The sequence below is a fragment of the Lactuca serriola genome, chromosome 3 (genome assembly GCF_051521515.1).
Source record: "Lactuca serriola cultivar US96UC23 chromosome 3, Lser_US96UC23_V15, whole genome shotgun sequence".
Lineage (NCBI taxonomy): Eukaryota > Viridiplantae > Streptophyta > Magnoliopsida > Asterales > Asteraceae > Lactuca > Lactuca serriola.
The window spans coordinates 279850735-279864174 of NC_136410.1; the positions used below are offsets into that span (position 1 = coordinate 279850735).

Here is a 13440-nt window from a genome sequence, read left to right on the forward strand (position 1 = left end):
ATCCCAAATTAAATATATCCGTATCATTTATAGATCAAAATTACTATATGTAAAATGTCATCGTTTTGTGATTAACAAAATCTCATATCATTTAAATTGTTGAAAGAGTTAATGTACAATAAAAAAAAATAAAACATTATCTTCTCATAACAAACTCTTATCATACTTGTTATATTATTTTCGTTATTATTTGTAGTAGAAAATTGAATTATTAAAACTTTTTAATACATGTTGGAAATATGGTCTTATTTATTTCGTTATTATTTTAAGTAATTGAATTATAAAACTTTTTAAAACATGTTTGAAATGTGATCTTATTTATCAAAGTTTTCGAACATGACAATCTTATTAAAAATGAATATTTCATTTATATATTTTAGAGGTAGTTCAATCAGGTTTAGTTTCTTGTCCGTGATATTTTCATAGAAGTATATTATAACAAAATTACAAGCACAAATAATAACAAACATAAATTATATAAACATACACAACAAAGAATTACAAAATATATTTTTATAAAAACAAATACAGAAACACTACCTAAATATTAAATTGTAAGGACACACATGTAAAGAAAGTAGCAATGCAGACATTGACAAGTATTTGCATTGTCAATTATTTACTTTAAAAGTTAGAAACCTAAGTTTTTATTTATGCTTTAATGAGATTCGTAGAATTTTGTTAAAAAAATTAACTACAATTTATATTTATATTAACGAAAAATACCAAATATTTTACATCAATTGTACTTTAAAAATATCAAATCTTATAAATATCTCCAACAAAATCACAACATTTGATTCGACGCATATTACAAAAGTCCACCCTATTAATTTACTTCAGAGAATTTTTAAGTTTTGAATTATTATATATAATCAATGAAACCACATAGTTATTCATATATACTGTAATTCCAAATGCAAATTTGGACAATTTCCAAAAGTAACTCTATCCCATTTTAGTTCACACGTGTAGCTATGGTGCAAAATGAAGTTAAAAAAGGACAACATGTGCACGAAAAAAACTATAAAACTATAAACGCAAACATATCAATAGAGAAAAATCCAAGTACACATGAAGATTTCAAACCCAAGGTTTTTAAAAAATACGTCATGTAATTTTTTGGTTTTACACTTTGAAACAAATAAGAATCAGTAACTCTACGATTGTATAAAAAAACAATCTATTTTATGTGAGAGATAATTACAAACCATCCAAAGAGAAACATTACTTTAAAAAAAAGTTCTTTGCACATTTCCCTCACAATAGCTTGTTCCAAGATTGTTTTTGCTCTGTATGAATCTTGATTTTTTGGTGCTGGTATTTGTTATAGCTCTGGTACTTGTTTTTCTCCTACATAAATACAAAGTAGTTAGCTAGAATATATTTTTAGCAAAAAAACCAAATAGATGAAAATATCAAAACATATACATACCAAACATGAAACAGTTCAAAGTTTCTAGTATTTGACCAATGCATATAGCTCTTGACATGACCTTCCAACTTATGTCCAGACTAAGAATAAATCCTTAATGCCTTTTAAAAAATTTCAGCATGTCAATAAATAGAGATACTTAAATCCATCTATTAGCAAGCCTTTACCAATCATTAAAACGCCACACTACTTTTTACATAAGCACACACTCCCTCAAAAAAACAACCAAACATACAATCGCGGAAGGTACAATACTAAAATAAAAACAATCAAAAGATGCTAGTTCTTCCATATAGTCTAAAATAACATAAATGAAAGTTAAATAGTTTTATATACATTTACATGAAAATAAGTTGTTATTTCTTACAATTATACTAAAAATAAATATTATAGTCAATAAAGTAAATGTTACAAAACATAAATCCTTTCATTTGAAAGAGAATATTTTTTAGCAGAACAATAATTTTTTACGAAGAAACTTCCCTACAAGAGGCACCTACTAGAATTCAAGATAAATGTAATAAGTTACCATATGATTGGATACTATAAAAGTAAAACTCCATTAAAAGTGCGAATTACAGCACCTGAGACCATCTCCAGGCCATATCCATTCCCTCCCCCCCCCACCCTCCCCCCCCATAAACGGAGTAAAAAATAAAGTAAATAGTGTTTTATCTCCAACCTTACTTCATTTTCTACCCCATCAAAAAGTATATTACTAGAATATTTCATTTTTATAATTTATATACATTGTAAAATACAACCTTGTACTAATTAAACTCTATATTTATGATTAATTAATATAAATTAGTATAGAACATGATATTATAAATTTTAAATATTGCATTTAAATTATAATTAGTAGATAAAATAAACTAGAAATGTATAAAATAAAAATGAGAGAAACTAAAATTGGCAATCAAACTTCACCTCCATTTTTGGAGATATGAATAGTATTCCCCCATATATGGGGAAATACTATTCATATCTCCAAAAATGGAGGTGAAAATGGGGTATGGTTGGAGAAGAATGGAAGAAGAAATGGGAAATAAATGGAGTTTGGGGGTGGGTTGGAGATGCTTTGAGGGACGAATGGGTATGATATTTTTTTCAATTTCAAAGTTGCTAGAGGTAGATAATGTAATTGTTCTTTTCCTTAGGTTCATTTCACATCATAAATTCGATTGGGGGATGCTTGACAATTATATTTCACGATATGCTCGTCATTTACTCTCTTCATTTCCTCTTCTAACGTGTGACATTTATCCATACGTTCAATCTAAAATCATAGTGGTTATCTGACCTTAAAAAACAAAATACAAACCCAAAACAAAAACAAATGTAATATAATGAAGTACATAGCATCAACAACCATATGGATGAAGAGCACAGGGGCACCACAAAAAAATAAATCTAAGTTAGGAGATGGAAAGAACCAAGAATAGTGTGGAACAAAACTTGAAGAAGTCGAAAAATTGAATCGTTCAAACCAATCCCATAAGTTACTTCAAAATCCCAATAACAACCCATTAAGTTGATCAAAATCAATAATTTGAATCGATATTCAAACACAAAGAGGTTTCTTCGTTGAATAGTCTACACTTGAATTACAGTTGAGAGACATAAGGAAGACAAGAGAATGTAGACTTGTGTGCAGGTAGTATACGGTAGATAATAAAAGCAAAAAGAAAAGTGATTTATCAGTGTAAATCAAGAAAGAAATAACTATAAACTTGTGATGCTCAGGTGATGGGGAAAGCAATGAATGTTTGCGACAACAACAATAAGAAATGATGATAGTGGTATGGATGTTCATTATGGTGAACGGCGGAGAGAGGCAAATCATCGGTTTTCTACTGTGTAGTAAATCCTAGATCTAGGGTGTAACGCTCTAAAAATTCCAACCAATTTAAACTTTTCAAAAACAACCCAATTTCATAAAGTTATTACAAAAAGGTTTTCAATAAATTTATTATCAGAGTATTTCCCAGAACCACATCATAAACACATAAAACATGAGGAGTGGTACGATCATGCCTTTGCCTTGCCACGATCTCCTGAAGTACCTGAAACATTTAAACCACAACTGTAAGCCCGAAAGCTTAGTGAGATACCCCCAAAATATGAACCACATATACCATACACATAACATGCCATATCGCAACAGAACGCAGAACAACCATGCACTTCGGGTCTACTATGTGATTGGTCCGCCGCACCGGCCTATAGTCCACCTGGTCCACCCTCCGGGTCTAGCCATATACATCGAGTCTACAGTGTGATTGGCCCGCCCGCACCGGGCCTTCAATCAACCTGGTCCACTCTCTGAGTCTATAGTATGACTGGTCCGCCCGCACCGGGCCTTCAGTCGGCTTGGTCCACTCTCCGAGCCTCGGCACGTCTGGTCCGCCCTCTCGGGGCCTTCAGCCTATCCGGACCGCTCGCTGGGCCTTTGGGACAACCGGTCCGCCCTAGGTATGTTGGCCTACAGCATAAAGCAGGACCCGCCTCAACCCAACCCCAGTCAAAAAACCATGTGCACATAAACATATGATCATATAACAATTCACAACAAATCAACCAATCTAGCAGATCACATACGTAACACATCCCTACCAGGATTTCTACCTAACCGGTCACTAGCATAGCATCATCCTATAAACCAGGATACCGACCCTAACCAGGTCTCTAACATATACCATCTTAACTACCAGGATGCAAACATAACAAAACAATAACATAACAAACAACTATCCGGATTTCCATCCGATAAAGGCTCGGCCTTGGTGATGTAGACCCTGTCGATATAGTGAGGATAACTCACCTGGCAACTGCCGAAACTCTGAACTGGAGAAGCAGATGCCCGAACCACCGACTCACCAAGAATCCCAAACTATCCAAAGTAGCAAAATAACCATTAGCCCAAGCACAATATCCTTCCAAGGGTAAATTGACCATTTTACCCTTAACCCAAACTGATCCATGACTAAAGCCCAACACCAGAATATGAAGGTCCCAACACTAGGTAAGCTTCTCAAGTCCACTAGTGGCCCACTAATGGCCCAATTTGCTACATTGGGCCCAATCCTTTAATGGGCCTCATCCTAAGCCCATAATATACTCCTTGGTCCATATAATATGATTTTTGATGACCCACTAAGGCCCAAATACCCAAACATGCCCCAACCCATGGCCCAAAAACTCATGATCCATACAGACAGAGTACGCAAGGCGTACCTCCCATGTACGCTAAGCGTGCGGGCAGAATGGTGAGTACGCTCGGCGTACATCACTTTACGCGGGGCGTAAACGCGCTGAACTAAAAGTCCTCATAAGTTCATAATGGCTTAAGCTCTTAAGCCCAACCTTCAGATCCATCGACCAAACATGCCTAAGATCCATAAAGTCTCCAACTTTATCCCTTTGGACGTCTATAAAGCTCTTAACTCAAAGTCTTAATCCATTAAGACCCACCTACATCATACATGAGACAACCAAATCCATTGGGACCTCATTTTTCTCACTCAAGACCTCTTCTAAGGTCTGAAAGGACAGCTAATCTCAACCAACTCACATCATGCATCACGAATAGAGAAAACATAGATCCAATAAACTAGGGTTGCATGCACACATAGGAATTGTTTGTTGATGGGTATTCGAAGCTACTTGGGTTTGTCGAATATTCATTTGCGGATTTGAAGACCGGTGTTACTTCGAAGGGGAGTTTGGTCTTGATCGCGCTAGCTCGTTGGAGATTAAAGCCGGACATCCAATCCTAACTTTGAGGGGAAGAATGTTAGGGTGCAAAGTCATACTTGGATGTAGTGTTTTAGGCTTTCCTCTTTGTATGTGTAAATGGGTTGAGTCTTTCCTATAAATAGGAAGTGAGTGACTCCCATTATGTAAGTTAATCAATTTGGAGTGTTAGACTAGAGAGATAAACTTTGTACAAACCCATTTGTATAATCTTTCTAGATCTAATAAGAGCTTACAAAAATTTATTTACTCCTTGTGTTCTTGATTTTACATGATGATTCACTAGATCTTTCTAATTTCGCACATGTCATCATAATCAACACCACTACAATTGGTATCACAGCGGGTGTTCTTGATTTGATCAAGATTTGATCCTTGATGGCTATTTTGATTTGGTGATTCATTTTTTGATCATGGATCTTCGTGATTAGAGAGGTTTGTGTGTTCTAGAAATCGAATTTTTCTTTGATTTGATCCATAATTCGACTTTCTCTCTCTAGAATACTAGTTTGTATCACTTTCTCTTTCTAGAAAACCAATTCAAAATCCCTTTCTCTCTCTAGAAAATTTCAAGTTCTTGTAATCATGGAGCAATGGATGATACGTAGTGAAGATGTTCAAAGTGGATGCTCATTTGAATATCTTTTTTATAGCTTAACTGTTGGATTAAAAAGTGAATGTGATATTGTTGTAAATGGAGAAAAGAATCAAGTTAGAGAATTGTAACGCCCAGGTTTCGGGGCTAAGCATTTTTAGACGATGTAATAGTCTAGGTCAACTATTGTAACTCTTTTGGATGTAATAAAGATGAAATATTTTAATTCTATGTGAATTATGTGTATTTGTGTGCTTATTACTTTATTATAAATATATATTTAATAAAGAATAAAAATAAGCATCAAAATTAAAGTTTAAGATAAGTCCGATATCTTTACATAAAGTTGTAGTGGTTGAAACAAGGATTCTGGGGATATAAAGAGCGCCGAAATCCAAGTTATAACGAAGAAGTTATGGCTCGCCGAAGTTTTACGGCAAAACCGGCACGACACCGGGAGACGTAAATAGTGAATTTACGATGGAGGACCTTTTAGCCTTAGTGATCTAAACGAAAGTCGTACAATATGTTAAACCGAGAAAATCCATAAAAAGAACGCCCAACTCTGACTTCGTATGAAGAAGTTATGATTTTTCTAAGATTCGGCTTAGCAGTGCACGACCCGAAACTCGAATTTCAGTTCGAGCCGTTTTTGGCTTACGCAACCTAAATGAGAGTTGAAGATCTCATTAATAGGAACTCAATGGTAAAAAGATGGACAAAAACGGAGTCCGTATGAAGGAGTTACGAATTCTCCGCGGTCATTTAACAGTCTAAACGCCTCCTACTGTTAAATTTGAGATCGGTCGAGAATTGGCCGACGGAGTCTAAAAGAAAGTTGTAGATCTTGATTTTACCTACACGTGGATATAAAGAACGTTGAAAACGGAGCTCGTATGCAAGAGTTATGATTTTTCTAAGTTTGAAGGCTGATACGCGATATTGGGTGACGTGGCGCGATCACAGCCATTGCTTTCTCTCCAAGGAAAGCCATCAGATGATGACACATGGCACCTACTCGGCGAGTTCATCAGGATATCACACTATAAATAGAAGTGTCGGGTTTCTCCATTTCTCACACCTTCCAAACACTTCTTTCTCTTTCTAGAACCTCTCTCTAGCCCCCCCCCCCCCCCTTAAGCCCCCTAAGATCTAGGTAAACCCCCTAGCACCCGAAGGAAGCCTCGAGGCTCCCAGAGTCCCCGCGGCTCGGGAACGCTGCTCCAGCGAAGCCCGGTTTTCGAGAAAACCCGTTGTATGTGAGCTACGCCTAACCTGTCTTTAGTTTAGCTTATGTTTTAATATAGTAATGTTATTAGGACCTTATAATAGGTACTTGGGCTATTATTATGGGTTATATAAGTATCGTTTAACGCTTATATAATAGTAATAATAGCTAGACTATTAATTAGTCGCGGTGAATATTAGACTAAACCCTAGTGGCAATGATACTAGGTTTTGCCGAAGGAAAAGCGTGTTAAGAGTAACGAATTGTTGTCCAACCACCGAGTCACAACCTATTCAGGTGAGTGCATAGTTACTTTCAGCTTACACATAGATATGAATTATTTTATATAAATTACATGCTATGTGTGCATATTATCTGAATACTTGCTATCTATGCTGGATGAACGTTTTTATATATGTTTTCAATGATTTAAACTGTATATTTATTTTATATCTACGAAAATGTTGGGGTAAAACATGGGTAGATGTAATAGGTGATGTGTGATAAAATGATGAGAGGCCTTGATGTTGATGTTGTTGATTATGTCATCTAGCGGAGTATGGATGATGACCACAGACTCTTCTAGACAGTCTAGTGGAACACTAGCAGGCTCGCAACTTGTAGGTGTTTGTGAACGATGTGTTCACCGGTGTACTCCATCCCCCACATGGTTGCCTTTAGGACATTTATTGCCGAGGAATCCCCTTAGCAGTAGTGTCCATCCCGATGATGATCCTTATACTAGGTCCCTTATGATGGGTTTTTAGGGACGTAAAGTGAGGATAACGGGAATGGGTAATCGGGCTATTGTTGATTGATGAAATTAATAAACTTATTTATTGTGGGTTGAAAACCCTATGTGCTCACCAGGCTCCCAAGCCTGACCCACTCAGTTTTATGTATTACAGGTAGTGGCGCTTGAGCATAGATATGATGTTTGGACGAGGGATTACGAATATAGGCCTGTAGATATGAAATAATGTAGTAAGGCTTATATTGTACTGTTTATGCTTTTGATCTGTACGAACATGACATCCCAAGTCTTTTAATGAAATACATTTCTATGGAAATGCTTTTGATAAATCTTTATCATATTTTGTTTTGGGACAAATTCCACAACACTTTTATTTATAATGTTACTCTGATTTTCAAACAAAGCATAAACAAAATTGGTCTTTTCTGGCCGTGATTTTGGGGATGTCATAGAGAATTAATTAGTTGTCCAATTTTTCGAACCAAACATTTGTTTAATCGTTTGGTTACAACATATCAAAAGAGACGAAGAAATAGTAGAGATGGAGAAGTCATAAAAGGAATTTCTCGTGCTGAATGCAAATATGGAAGCAATAAACTTGAATATTATGCAGATTGTCGTGAAGCTCGAGATGGTGTTCTTGATGATGATGATGTTCAAGAAAAAGGAGTTCAAGTTGATTTTCAAGATGAAACTTTTTTTTGCTCAATTGGAGTTCAAACCGATGATATTTTGTGTTCTTGTGATTCGTTTGAAGGAATGATTCCTTATCGGAAGCCGGTGATCCAAGAAAATCACAAGTATCAAACTCCAAAAGATTTGATTCAAATTCACAAAGTTGATGTTGTGAAAAGTGGGTTTGTTCATGAAGTCAAGTCTTCAAGAAGCAAAAAGATGAGAAAGAAAAAGAAGAAGAAGATGAATCGGAAGAACAAGTGGGTTTACTCACCAAAATCGTCATATGTTGTGAAGCCGAAATCCGTGAAACAAATTTGGGTTCCAAAGAAACAAACTCCAAAGGTTGCATTGAATTTGAAGTCAAAACCCAAAAGTGTTGGTGGTTCTTTTGAAGATGTTCTTGGATCGTTGAAGAACACGAAGAACGAGTTGTACATCTTGCATGATGGGTGGTACAATGTTCGATTTGGAGATTTTCTCATTCTGACAAAAGAACCAAGATCTTCTAAATTTGATTCGTTCGTTGAAAATGGATCTCGATTCGTGAAAAAGGTAGCTCAAATTCTCAAATGGATTCCAAAATGTCCATGATTTCGATTCGTATTTTATGTTTTTCAAGTTTTGATCGATTTGCCTCATTGGATCAAATCCATTTCAAATCTCATTGATTGATCCAATTATTTTTTTTAGATCTAGTCTCCAATCTAAAAATTTAATGTTTAATTTCGATGGGCTATAATTCCAAATCAGTTCACTGTTCATATCCATGATTGACCCATTATTCTTTCTGATCCATTTTTGAAATTAAAATTGTTCATGTATAAAGTTGAGCCCATAAATCTATTTACTCAATAGATTCTCTGATTGGCCCCAATGAATAGTTGAAATTTAACTCGCTGTTTGCATCGTCAAGATCATTCGCTTGAAGTTCTTGTACATCTCGATTTTCTTGACTCATGTTCTTACGATTTTGATTCCTCCTTATCATTCCTGATAATGGATTGTAGTTGATTGATTCTCTACAATTGGGATTCGATTTCATATGATTCATATATGAAGAAATTGATTTTGTTCAAGTTGTATCTTTGAAATCGGAAATTAGTACTTTGATTTTGATGAAATTGTTGATCAAGAACACTTGAATGTGTGAAGAACTGTTGAAGGAACACATTTTGAACTGAAATTGTTCTGAAAAATTATCAATTTGTTGTTTGTTGACTGAAGAACTGAAAGTCAAAACAAAAAGTCCAAATTGTTGTTCTTGGTTCAACTTGTACACACGCTTCACTGAGTTGTACAATTGGATTATCATCGTGTGATTCTGGAATTTGGTTAAATGTCGATGGTCACCTGTTGATTTTGGGGTCAGACAATGCTTCGATGGTTAGCGCTTTGATTGGAAACGAAATCGGTGTTTTTTTGGGATATTGATGTCGACTGATTTTGGTATCGAATCAATTTTGATGTGTATTGCTTGGATTTGATGATTGATTTCGATTGAAGAACATGTTAGATTGAAGATCTGTTAACGAAGGCTTGGGTGCCTAATTGAATGGAAATCGATTGGTGAATGAATTGGACTTTGAAAGTGAGGTCGATAATTGATAAACAAATTTGGGTTGAAATCGATGACTTGGATTTCATTAATAGAATTGATTTTGGTATCGGTGGTATGGATTTCGCAAATAAGAAGTGATGTCGATTTTTGATTTTGTATCTAGTTCTTCATTCGCATCGATAATTGTGGTGTGAAGCCCTGTGAAGATTTGGAGTTCTATTGAGTTCGCATTTGGGTCTCAATATCAATTTCTCATATAAGGTTGTATGGATTGGGGTTAAAGATGCGAAGTATTTGATTCTATGATGTTGATTGGGTTTGGAATTGAAAGTTTGATTGAACGCTTGTATTGCGAATAATCAATGGGTATAAGGAAGATGCGAAGGTGATTAAGGTTGAAATTAAGTTCGCATTTGGTTAAATTGGGTAAAGATGCGAAATATTTTCATCCATGGTTCGCATTCATGTTTCACGTGCGAAGAATTGATGATCCGAAGTTTTCACTAGTTAATAAATTGAAGAAGAAAGCAAATAGTTTCGAATTTGGCCCCTTATATTTTCACTAAATGGCAAAATTAGCCCAGTTTCGCAAGTTTGAAGAAAATGCAGAAATTTTCAAAATGAGTCCCTGCAGTTTCGGATTTTTGGCAACATATACCCAACTTCGCATATGGGTAATAAAAGCTGAGAAATTGCAGAATTTTCAGTTCTGGTCCCTGCAGTTTGTGCGAATTTACGCTTTATGCCCGGGTTCGCAAATGGGCTAGAGTTTCGCATATTTGACTGTTTTTGGCGCAACGGGTCCCTGCAAGTTTCAGAAAGTGACAATATCTACCCGATTTTTGTAAAATCTTGCAACTTTCACCCAAAAAGTCAAAAATTTTCAGAAATTGAAAATTTTTGTGGCTTTTTCGTGATTGTTTTTCCGTGCAAGATTTTTGGTGATTCATTTTTGGTACACATCAAGGGGGAGTATCGTGAAGACTATTCCTTGGGCGCTTCTCATCCTTAGTGGGTTTTATAATCATTTTTTGATTATAAAAAGGGGAGAATGATGGGTATTCGAAGCTTCTCAGGTTTGTCGAATATTCATTTGCGGATTTGAAGACCTGTGTTACTTCGAGGGGGAGTTTGGCCTTGATCGCGCTAGCTCGTTGGAGATTAAAGTCGGACATCCAATCCTAACTTTGAGGGGGAAAATGTTAGGGTGCGAAGTCATGCTTGGATGTAGTGTTTTAGGCTTTCCTCTTTGTATGTGTAAATGGGTTGAGTCTTTCCTATAAATAGGGAGTGAGTGACTCCCATTATGTAAGTGAATCCATTTGGAGTGTTAGACTAGAGAGAGAAACTTTGTACAAACCCATTTGTATAATCTTTCTAGATCTAATAAGAGCTTACAAAAATTTATTTACTCCTTGTGTTCTTGATTTTACATGATGATTCACTAGATCTTTCTAATTCCGCACATGCCATCATAATCAACACCACTACATTTGTATTCTCAAAGCCCATCAAATTCTCCCGTACACCTACTGACTAGACCATCAGAGTCTTGTTCAGGGACACCCTCCCGGACGACGTCTAACGTCGGCTCTTTCCGTGTTGTGATTCCCAGGCTGAACCAAATGATGTAACTCACAGACGATATTAAGCTCGAAGACATATTACAACGTTTGTGCCATCCGGGTGTGTACTCAGCGCTACACAACCTTCAAACGACCCTAGACAGCAAAATAATGGGAAAGTGATATTGCCACATTTATACATACTTTTAGGAAATATTTGAATACATTTTTATACATATTTTGGTTATTTGCATAGAATAATGGTACTTATAAGATTAAATTGTATTTTGTAGCCAAAAGAAGTCATTTTGAAGAATTAGGACTAAAAGTGACAAAAGAAGGAACTTTGGAGGCTTGGAAGACGAAAGAAAAGAAAACCCACGAATACAGTTGTATCCACGACGTGGATATCACTTACACGACATGGAAAGGAACATTTTGGAAGATGAGTATGCACAAAGTCAAAATCCTTGCCCGATAAGGATTCATCTAAGTCGAGGGAGTGTAGTCCTATTCCACGACATGGAATGTAAATTCATGAAAGAAGACCAACCACCAAAGAGCTCACCATTTAAAGACCTTAAATCAGTTTTTGGAAAGAAGAAAGGGGAGAACGTGGGAGATTCAAGTACATCGTCGAAGGACAAAAGTTAAATTGAATATCTTCATTAAATACCTGGTCCGCAAGAATCCAAATACCAGTCCGAACTTGAATTCGAATTAGAGAAAATCAAAATCGAAGACGAGCCAGAAAACCAAATGGCAAACATTACCGATGTGTCCATGGGGGCATACAAGAAATGGATAAGAGACGATGCTGATCCTGGTTTAGTAAAACCTATAATTCCCGCCACCTCAACATTCAAGTTGAAAGGGCACATTCTTACTACACTTAAGGATGTACCAATTTCTGGGAAGGATCATGAGGATGCTTATAAGCATTTAGCTGAAGTCAATGACTTTGCTGACTATTTCAATATCCGGAATGCTCCTAGAGAGACAGTCTTCTTAATGATGCTTCCCGTTACTTTTAAGGGAGCTGCAAAGTATTGGTTGAAGGCAGTTCCACCCGGTGCAATTACTACATGGGCGCAAATGCGAGAGCAATTTTTGGAATAATTTTTCCCACCTTCAAAAATAGCTAAACTCAAGAAGGCGATAGCTAACTTTGAGCAAAATCTAGGTGAATCACTTTATGAGGAATGGGAGTGTTATAAAGGGTTACTAAGAAATTCCCCTCAAAATGACCTTAACATACAACAAGAAGTGTCTATATTCAATGATGGGGTGATTATCATGACAAGGAAACTCCTTGATTCTCAAGGACCACTTACTAAGAAAATTTTGGGTGAAGTAAAGGGGGTTGTTGAAGAGTTCTCAAAACATTCTCGTGATTACCATAATCCAAGACATGAAGACATGGTTGTTGTAATAACTATGCTTGATACCATGGATAGAAGAATGACCAAGATGGACAATCAATTCATGCAATTAGAGTTGGTTGTGAAAGGTGCAATGGTCCACACTTAACAAAAGATTGCCACTTGGATGAACATGGAAAGAGAAGGTTGCAAGTTTCCTACTCAAGTGGGGACAAGAATGATGAAAATTGGAGGAAACCAAAAAGGGAGTGGTTACCATATGATGAATACAAGAAGCAGAAAGAAGAGAAGTATAGGCAGATTCACCGAGGCTTCTATCAAAAAGAACAACCACCTCCCGTGAAAAAAGTTGATCTTGAATCTATGTTACATAAATTTATGGAGGCTTCCGAGAAAAGGCACGATAAAACTGATGCAGTGATAAGGGAACACCAGAATATCATGAAGGAACAACAAGCCTTTCGAAGAAATCACCAAGCATCGATCCAA

The 13440-nt window shown here is 36.0% G+C and overlaps 1 non-coding gene across 1 annotated transcript; it reads right to left on the reverse strand.

The window, feature by feature from the left end:
• Positions 1–12712: 12712 nt before the first annotated feature.
• LOC145096657 (small nucleolar RNA R71) lies at positions 12713–12819 on the reverse strand. Its single transcript, XR_013704029.1, has one exon. It is a non-coding gene; the product is annotated as a small nucleolar RNA R71 (small nucleolar RNA).
• Between the last annotated feature and the right edge of the window lie 621 nt (positions 12820–13440).